Source organism: Aquila chrysaetos, chromosome 1 (assembly GCF_900496995.4).
Source record: "Aquila chrysaetos chrysaetos chromosome 1, bAquChr1.4, whole genome shotgun sequence".
In the NCBI taxonomy this organism is placed as follows: domain Eukaryota; kingdom Metazoa; phylum Chordata; class Aves; order Accipitriformes; family Accipitridae; genus Aquila; species Aquila chrysaetos.
The window spans coordinates 11,829,184-11,839,470 of record NC_044004.1 but is presented as its reverse complement, the minus strand read 5'-3'; positions in this window follow the sequence as shown (position 1 = coordinate 11,839,470).

Sequence of the window (10,287 nt, the reverse complement as noted above, 5' to 3'; positions counted from 1 at the left end):
GAACTTGTGGAAGTCGCTACTGACAGATTAGATGAGGAGTCAAGAGGAGCTGGTGTGGATGAGGTGAAAAGAAATAACTATTTCCAGAGACTAGGATGGGAATGAGAAGTCTGAATTTCCAGTGAGGAGAATGAGTGTATAATGAGGGACCAGTGGCAGGGAAGAGTCAAGCAGTGGGCCTGCCTGGAAATATTTAGAGGAGGGAAATGAGGGAGTCACACTGCAAAAATGGCAAGACTTCTGCAACAACAGCAAATACCTCTGAAATCCCATGTGAGGACAATCTAAAAGATACTTGTCATCTCCTTCTTAACCCTTGCTTTTCCACATAAGTGAAATTAAGCTATTATTGCTGTAAGTAACTCTGTGATATGTGGTCTATATAGTGGCTCCCAAACATTGATCTTGCTGAGGACTCAACCCTTTGCTATGATTTTTGCAGCACGGAATTCTAATTCTTGGCTCTATTTAAAAAAAAAAACCAAACCCAAACCAAAACCACAACAAGAAACATTGCCTTGTTACCTCTTACACACACACACAAATTATCAATATAGTGGAATTTTATAATATATGTTGCTTTTAGAACATGACCTGACAGGTCATGTTTTAGAACCCTACCTGACAGGGTGTCACAGAAAGGGCTGGTAGGGAGGTACCCATTTTAAAAAAAATCCTGTCCTGAAGAAAAGATAGTTGTTTGGCACTGTCAGACTGCTGAGCACAAAGATTGTGTAGCAGCAAAAGCAAAGTAGTAAAGTATTTACTTTGTGGGATAGACTTATCCCACTGAGCTGAGTATCCTAAACACTAGACTGGAGAAAACATCTCCCATCTGGACCCTTGCATTTTTATGGTCAGAGAAAATGGTGGGAGCTCTCAAAGACAATTGCCAATAGCTTGCCAATGTCAAAAAAAAAAAAAACCCAAACCAAACCAAACCAACCAAACAACAAAAAAAAAGGAGATCCATGCTGAAATTCCCTCTGGGTGCGAATGGTCCAGAATTGTATTCCTTGCTTCCAGGATGAGTTCTCCAATCAATCTATTGCTATATAAAACATGACCAAATCTCCTTCTCCTCCAGCAGATCATCTGAAGAGAAGAATTAGGCAAATGTGCAGTCAAAGATGACACCCAGGTGCCTAAGTGCAGAAGCAATTTTAGTCCTGAATTCGTTTCACTGCAGTGACTGCCAGCCAGCAATGTCACACTTGGCCTGTTTCTAAAATTTACAGCTACCTGGTTGTGAGGAATTCATTCTCCTCTCAGTTGCCCATGTCTTTGTGGCACTGTGTAATGCCAAGCACATCCTCCACCGACTTTGAAAACTGAAACTCACTCAGGATTAGTCCTACTAACAGAGGATTTGTGGGTTACTGCAATGCCTTCTGCCTTCTATAAGAATAGTAGGAAGGGCTGGGGAGAGAGGGACTGGAACATAAAGCTTTGAGACTCTTTTTGCTGACTGAATGGCAGCTCAACAGAGAGAAGTACATGCCATTTCGGACGTGACTGGTTCACTGCAGTTGTTCCTGAATACCAAGAAACTGGCAGATCCATAAAAGAACCTGTCCTTCCAACTCATCCTGCCAAAAGTGTCCAAAATTAAAAGGTTTGTGTGGGGACAAGCTTCATGAGTCTGTACAGTGCTTACACATGGAACTTTTGAATCCTTGTTTTCTCTTGCAACAATGAACATCACGTTATTTAAGTTTCTTTTCAGATTTGATCTCAACTGCAAATACTGATATATTCATCTTGTTCTCTTCCATATGTAGTCACTGCTCTTTCCTAACAACTCTGAAATGCAGCTGCTCCATGACAAGTAAAGGATGAGAAAACAGGCATGCATGACTCCTTGACTAGTAAAATTTTCCAAACACTGGGCCAGAAGCACACAGAAGTCCTGGGGATAGCAGTAAATATACATTCCCTTGGGTTCTTTGGAGTGGAGAGAAGGCAAGCATCTCCTCTTTTTCCTCCCTCACATTAAAAAATACCCTTAAGGTCTGCACGTTTCCAAATACATTTTATGCTCTGATTTCACTGTAGCAATATGATTCAGTAATTTCATTATGCAAATTCCTCAAACTTAGAGCACCAATTATTTGCTCTTCTTTTATCCAGACATCACCAAAAAAACCCCATGACAGTTTTAACCTACTTGGTTAAAACACATTGATAAAAAGAATTTGGTGAGAATACTGATTAAAATAATTTTTTATCATGAAAAAACGCAGCAGATTTCATATACAAGGCAGCCCTTCGCCCTGAATGGAAGAGGAGCATGAAGCAGATGTGCAAGAGGTACAACACCCATCTGTCTTTCAGTATGGGTTCAGTAATGATACGCAGAATTTCAACAGGCATCTATCTAGACGGGGTGGCAAGCAGAAAGCCTTGTCATGACCGCTAGTGAGTTTTCACAGATAGTCATCCGTGGGGACAAACCAGAGAAATGTGATTAATGAGCTGGAATAACACGATCTTGACGAGTACTGTAGTTTGTGCTACAATGTTTCTCCACACTGCACACATCTGTCACAAACAGGCTCATGAAATCATTTGCCGTTTGCTTTATCTGCAGAAACATTCTTTGTGTGCTGACATCATACAAAACGTGCCAGGGTAAGCAAATAAAACGCTATGGCAAACAGCTTGGTCTTATAGTAACACCTGTCTTCTTGACTTGCTTTGGCCAATTATTTCACAGGGCTAAGCTGATAAAAATGCCCGTAGCTTGGGTGAGAAGGTCTAACAACCATCTTCGCAGTCTAGCCCTTTTGCTCAAAGTTAGTCCGAGTCACAGAGTTAGGTGGAGAGTTCCAGTTTAAAATGTAGTAGTGGTGGCAGGATGTGAGAAAACTGCTGCTTCCAAATCAGCAGCACCGTCTAGCAAGAGAAGTGTCAGTTCAGACTTGCTCTATTCTTCTCCAAGGATCTGTTTTAAGTCACCATAAATGAGAGGACACTGGCCCGGAAAGACCACACTTGCGTTCTTATCTTCTCCACACTTGATTCATTGTTCTCCACTTTATGGTTTCACTCACCCTGTCAACCTCCCTATTCTGGCTTTTGAGTTCTACTAGCTCCTCTCTTCTGCCATCATTCAGCCTTCACAGGGAAAATTCAGGCAGTGTTATAATTTTCCTCATTGTGCTTCTGTTGTCTTTAATTCCTCAGTAGTAGTTCTACTTACCTTCAAGTTCTAGGCCTCTAACTTAAACCAGTTTCCAACTCTTACAATTTTATGGCACATCTTGAAAATGTAGTGTTTTTCTTAAAACATGAACTACTGCAGTAATTTGAGAGTCTCCATTCCATAATAAAACAATTTTCTAGCTCTGATTTCATGGAGGGAAGCTCAAAAACACAACTCCCAGGCTTATAAAAAGAATACAATAAAAAGAAACAAAATATAGATTATTAATTTTTAAATTCATAATTAGAAAAAGGCTCAGGAGTTTGAAAACTTGAGGTTGGCAAGACTCCTAAACCCACCTTTCTTCAGCAGTCCTCCTTTGGACTGATTGTTTAATTAGATAAATTTGATGAGAAAAACATCGTGTACCCTAGGCAGGCACCATTTTTATGGTAAATCCTCAAAACTTTTCCAAGTGAAACTGAACAATTTGTCCTTTCATGGATTAAGTAGAATAAAGCTTTCTTCATTAATTTAAACTTTTTACTCTGGTTTCTAGAATTAATTCTATATTTGTTTCTGTAATTAATTCTACAGTTCTGTTTCAGCCTTCCAATCCTCATCCCTCTTGGCACCCACTGTGCAGACCCTCTCACAGAAAGATTGGCTGATATCCAGCGACATCCACACCACCCTTCTACAACGCCAAGCCACCATAAAAAGATTCATAAAATCTGCAGGCCCCTGAACCTTGTTACTCTGCCAGCAAGGAAAAAACCAGTCACAGAAAATGGGATGGTATCAACAAGAAAAATTAGGGAAGAGATGGAAGACAGAAGGAAGTTGATTTTGTGACATTTCAGAGAATATCTATAGTTATATACTGCATACTTAGTGATACCAATAATGATAGTACAAAGGGAGCAAGTTGGATTAATACATGGAATTTGCACATTTAATAGAGTAACTAATTTACAAGAAGTCTTTTCTTACTTGCTGAATAGAATAGATTTTAATATAATACACTTGGTATACCTCTATTCACAGTACATCCTCCACTTGGCAAGATTCTCTAATCTTGCCAATCTTTTCAGGAGATAATACACGCCATCTGGAGGAAATGTTTCTCTTTCCCCCACCCTCCCATCTGTTATATATTTCTCTTTGATCTCCCCACCTTCAGCACTTTATCTTCTGATCATCCCTAGACCTCAAACTCTAGCTGTACAACCATTTTCACTTTCAATCTCACTGTATTTCTATTTGGGTTTTGCCTTGTGATTTTATCACACTACTGAAACTACGAGTCTGCAATAGTCTTAACTGAATCCTTCCTCATCTCTAATTCTAATCCATCTCTTTCTTTCTTTCCTCTTGAAATTCTGACTGAGCTTCCTAAATTCATTTTAGGACTTCTGCTATCTGATTATATACTCTTTAATCAGGCAGATTGTCTGCATTATGGTCACAAAATCAGAAAAAAAGTAGGAAGGGAGTTCAAGATCCTACCTACCCAAGGCAGGATCAGTTCTTTCTAGAGTAATTTCGGAACAATAACTATGTAAGCTTTCTTATAAAGAAGGCCTTAAAAAACAAAGAGATTCCACATCCTCTCCACAAAACTCAGTTCCAGTTCTTTGCTATCTATATTTAAAAATATCAGTCCCTTTATATTTAAAAAGATCTTTGTAGTATCAGTCCTAAGTTCCCTAGCAGGTTTCTGAGTCTTTTTCTTCTTGAGCTACCCCAGTGAACATGGAGAATGGCTTGTTACCCTCTTCTTTCAGCAACCTTTTACATATTTGAATACTCTTATCATGTCCCTTTTCTGTCTTCTTTTGTTTTAGACTAAACAATTTCAAATCTTTCAAGCTTAGCTTTAAGGCATATTTCTAAACCTCTAATGATTTTACACTCTTGTGGATTCTCTCCAACTGATTCACGTCTTTTTTGAAGCTGCAAATGCAAACCTAGGTACAAAATTCCAACTGAGTTCTTAGCAGCAGTGAGTAAAGAGGAAATATGAGGGGTGGGTTTCTTTTTTCTTTTTGTAAGATATACAAAGATTGTATGTATTTCAACAAGGGTCAGAGGCTTGGGTGGTTTGGTGTGTTTTTTCCCCCTCCATATGTAGGCTGATGGTCTCTCATAAGCTTGAAAACTTGTATGCGGAACTGTATTGAACCAGTCAGTCCCTGTTTCATTACTGGATTGCTCATTACTTGTGCCAAAGCGTAGTACTTTGCACTTTTCCTTACTGAACTGCATCTTACTTACTGGAAACATTTCTCCATTTAAAAAAAAAATTTAAATTTCAATTTTTCTATTCTTTTGTCTTGCAGTCAGCTGCAGTTATAAGAACAGTACTGGACTCAAGATATGTTCCTATGGAAATGCCTGACATAATTTCAGGTAGACTATGAAGGATTGATGACTTTTTGGACAGCAGAATTCCAAGAAGTTATACATCATGAAGTTTCACCCAGACTTTAATTTCACTGTTTGCTTACAAAAATATTACAAAGACAATATAAAAAATATTAGTAATGTCAATATGTAGTTATATGACAGCCACAGCTTTTACTCAGTCTACAATCCCTATTATTCTATTATAGATGAAACAGTTTGTGAGACATGGTACATTCTTAATCAGAATGTCTGTTAACTATTACTTTATGGTCTCCTGGAGGCTTATAAGCTGACTTTATTTTCACTCTACTGTGAACTGCACTTCTAGGACGCTTCTGACAGTTCATTAAGAGCATCCTAAGGTGAAACGTACTGGGCCCAGACGAGTAGAAAACATCTAAAAGTGACCCTTTTCCCATTCCATTCAAATTCATTCCTTTTTCTTTCACGCACTGTATTGTTTTGCATGTGGCAGGATCTTGCAGGATATGTATATTCACAGGGACACATCAGCTGGGATGAAGTTATTTGAGATTCTAGGCAGTTGTTCAACAGCAAAGCAGAGCATGGAGCAAAGAGAAGCAAAATCCCATTTACGTTTATATGTTTTCCTCCAATTCACTATAGCCATTTATTAGAAGAATAAGGAGCTTCTATGATTCGCAATCATTTCCATGCTACTTTTGGTTCCACAAACTTGAATCACACACACAAATGTAGGAGCTAGAGCAGACACAGTGTGGGTCTGGCAACATGTCTTGTCTGAAGAACCCACAAAAGCGTGGTTTGAATTGAAGGAAATTTCTCTTTCTTTCATATAGCCCTACACATACTGAACTGATAGCAGTTGGTGTATCTCTCTTTGGAGAGCTCGTAGGAGATAAGGAACAGTACAGCAGTATTTTTAGAGAACTACAAACTTAGGTGTCCTGCTGAGCAGTGACCTGGCCTTAGGTCTGCCTGGTCCACCTAACCTGTCTCAGCAGCTAGCTGAGCTTGTGTGTTGCAGCTTCAGACCTAGCAGCTCTTGCCAAATGGCTCTTCACACAACATTTGTGTCCTATGAATGGAATGGTCCGGAATCCCCTACAGGAGAGTGGGCTGCAAAGCATGAAATCTGCATAGAACAATGGGTTTGATATTTCTTGTCTTTTTGCTTCTGCAAAAAACTAAGGCTTCTAACACCCTATAAAAGAAAACTGAATCTTCCAGAGTAGATAGAATAATTACCTGCAACACCAAAACATCAAAGCCAAGTCCCTGCTCTTGACCAGAAAGATCAGAGAACTGAATCTGAGTCTTCTACAGCTCAGAAAAAAACCCTGAAATTTTGGTTCTTGGATCTCATGGAGGGGAAAAACAAAGGGGTCTTTTCCTTCCCTCTTTTATTCTCCATTATTCCCTCTTCAAACACATATTTTGACCAGATCTACTCCTGTCTCCTTATACACACCCTCACACATCAAACAGCATTTCCAAACACAAGTTGTCATGCTTTGTTCCTCTGGATACCTTTCTTTTTTATTAAATTGTATTTTCTAATAAAAAAATAGACCTTTTTTTTTGTCCCCAAACACCTGCTCAAATATACACTTATCTTTTCACTGCAGACCTTATATTTAATGATAAAATTTGAGATACAATTCTGTATTCTACAGCTAGAAAAAGGCCTGTTACGACTGTGACAGAATTTGAAGCATGTGATTTGTAGGCCAGTTCTGTTATTAATGGTCTGAGTTTCCTCCCCTTAAACATACCAACAGAAACTGTTCTTTTTGCTAGAAACAGAGTGATGAACAGCGCAGGCTGTGGCATTTCCTTCAAATCATCCTGTCTCTGTGCCAAAAGCTCACCTTTTTTCTCTTGCACCAAATGCAATGAGTTCAGAGTCTTATGTTAGAGGAGAACAAGCTCTTGATTTTTAAAGTTGCTTTCAGTATATTTTGGGAGTTTTTCTGGAATACATTTTTGGACTCATTAACACTTCCAAACATTATTTATTGGCATCAGTTTGAGCAGAACATGGAGAAGAAAAGTGACCCCTGCTTTTCAACTACTGTTAGGGGATGGGGGAAAGAGAAAGAAATGTCCTTAAAAGTATATTTCTAAGGCACAGCTTGTCTGGCTTATGAAGGCAGCTGAGAAAGTTCTCACTTTGTTTGAAATGATATGTTTGTGAAAGTCTTATTTCTCCCCCCACCTCTTCTTTTCTTCTGCAGTGTCCAGTCTCGAAAACAAACTGACAGATGTTCTCTTGGATCAGCTTATGAGACTTGCAATGTCAGAAGTACAAACAGACTTTAGCTGTTTAGTTCAGGAAATGAGATGCAGACAATCTGATAAATAAACAGTGTTTACTACTCCAGTTTAAAGTGTGCTTTGGATTTCTTTTCAAAATACTCCTACGAGGAACTGAGGATGAATATTAAACATGTGCTCCTAATTTCCAGACCTCAATGGCGAGGTCAGAGTAGTCTTTAACTTACACAATTTGCTTAGTGTGGTTATAACAGAAGTGAATGTTTCTGAACTTTAACCATATTAAAGAAACAATAACAAGAAATTTGAATTACATAGAAATTGACTCCAAAGAAACTTGTAAGACTTATGAATACACAGAGATGAACTGGAATAATAGGATTTAGGACCGTGTGCGAATTAGAATACTTTGTGATTTAAACTGAGAGACACACACAGATTTAAATCAGTTGATACATAATTACCCAGTTTGGATTGGGACAACAGAGTGGAAAATATTCTTATACTCAAGCAATTAAGTATACATTTCAATGGTTATGGGGTCATAAATTCAGATTTAGGTATCATCCAAATGGCACTTCCTTTACCAGCAGCATATAGATCCCCAGTGCAGCACTAAGGCATCATTTCACTATTAAATCTGTGTAATGTCTTGTGCCACCCTACTTCTCTGTCATGGTTACGTGGACTACACAGCACAGAACAGACCAGCATCCATGGCTCCGACAACACACATGCAGCCAGGCAAAGGTAGAAACAGCCAGGGACCATAAACCTACCCTGCATGTACACCAGGAGATGCAAACAAGCAGGCACAACAGGACAATTAACTTCATAAAAAGCCACAAGGATTTTTTTCCTATTGTGAGAAAGGGAAGAAGAAGGTTTAGAATGCAGTAGGTGAATTTCGGAGCTAACTCCTGATATTCTGTTAAGGGCATGGTGACTACATGCTTCACTGTCCTTTGGGACTTGCATAAAATCACAATTTGGCCCTCAAGAGAGAAGACAGATACCCACTGAGTCACCAGTAATATTTCCTGCATTGCTTTGGATTTGTCTTGAGGCACCTCCCTTCCAGCTATGCAGTAAGCATCATTTCCACCGGATGGAGGTGATTCAGAACCCATGAAACAGTCACTTTTCAAAGTGATGGAGAACTATTACTGAATGAGTTATAAATTAAATAGCTTTTAGTGCCACATTTGAATTTTGAATGAATTCAAATTCTAGTGAAAGGTGTTCAACAAGTAGCACTGAGCCATGAAACCTCTTATTCACTATTCCCAAGAGGAACACCCAATACTTTGTGTGACTTTCATTTTTTTCTTAGCCTTACTCTCTTTTTTTTTTAATAATGAATTTTGAAAGAAAAAAAAAAGGTTGCAGAGACTGAGGTATCCCTTATAGTTTTTGTTTTATCTCCTACAATAAACAGAAGCCTGATCAGTACCCGTCAGAATACAATTAATACCTAGTCCTAGCAGTGAGAATACTATACATATGCTTATCTGAGAGAAATTGTCATCTATTTTATTTTGGCTACGAGACAACAGTCAGCAGAAAATACCTTTCAAATTTTTTTTAACCCTAAATTAATGAGATGCAGACTGATAAGCCAATCATGAAAGATTCTGTGAAACTCCTTATACTCATCCTAGATTGCAAACTCTCCAGTCAAGTTTGCTGTACCTATCTGTCCATATTCACCCTGTTTTCCTGTATACCATTTGAAGTCTCCAAGTGTGACTACAGAAAGAGATAACTAACAGAAATACCAACACAACTATGAAAGATTCTGCAGTCTAACAGCAGTAACTCAGACTGCTATTTGTAATTTGAAACATTTTCCCCAACCTCTTCCTTGTAACTGTCATCATAAATAATCAAAATATTCACGTTACCTACACACAGAGCTCGTTTCTTTCTGATCCGTGTTTCAGACCTAACACTTTTTATTTTTATTAGTCTCCTGCTTCCTTAAAGGGCAAGTTTGTATCAAAACACCGACATTTTTCATATTTTAGATATTGCTCTATAAATAAAGTTATTTAGTAAATCTTACCTTTCAAAAAGTGGCAAGATGTGTTTTACAGCAAAATTTTACAGTTTTCTCATCACAGGACATGTAGTGTCTTTAGCTTTTTTGCCCTAAGTGTGACTGCAGCTGTTTGGCGAATTCAGTCTTGGACCAACTCTGCTCCTACACCAGAGGGAACAACAAAACACTGACTGTAGTGGGGGATTCTGGATGCTGGCTACTGCATTCAAAAGGTCGTTAATTAGAAGACAGCATCGTAATTTCTCCCTTCTTATGACCCTATAGCCAGATGCAGCTGGTCAGTAAATTGTGCCTACTTAAACCTGGTTCACAGGATCCCATCGGGAGAAAGCCCGAGGTAGTACCTTGCAGGATTACAGGAGTTTTATCCCTTGCGTGAAAAAGAGGGAAGGGGGAACTGCAGGCAGAAGTC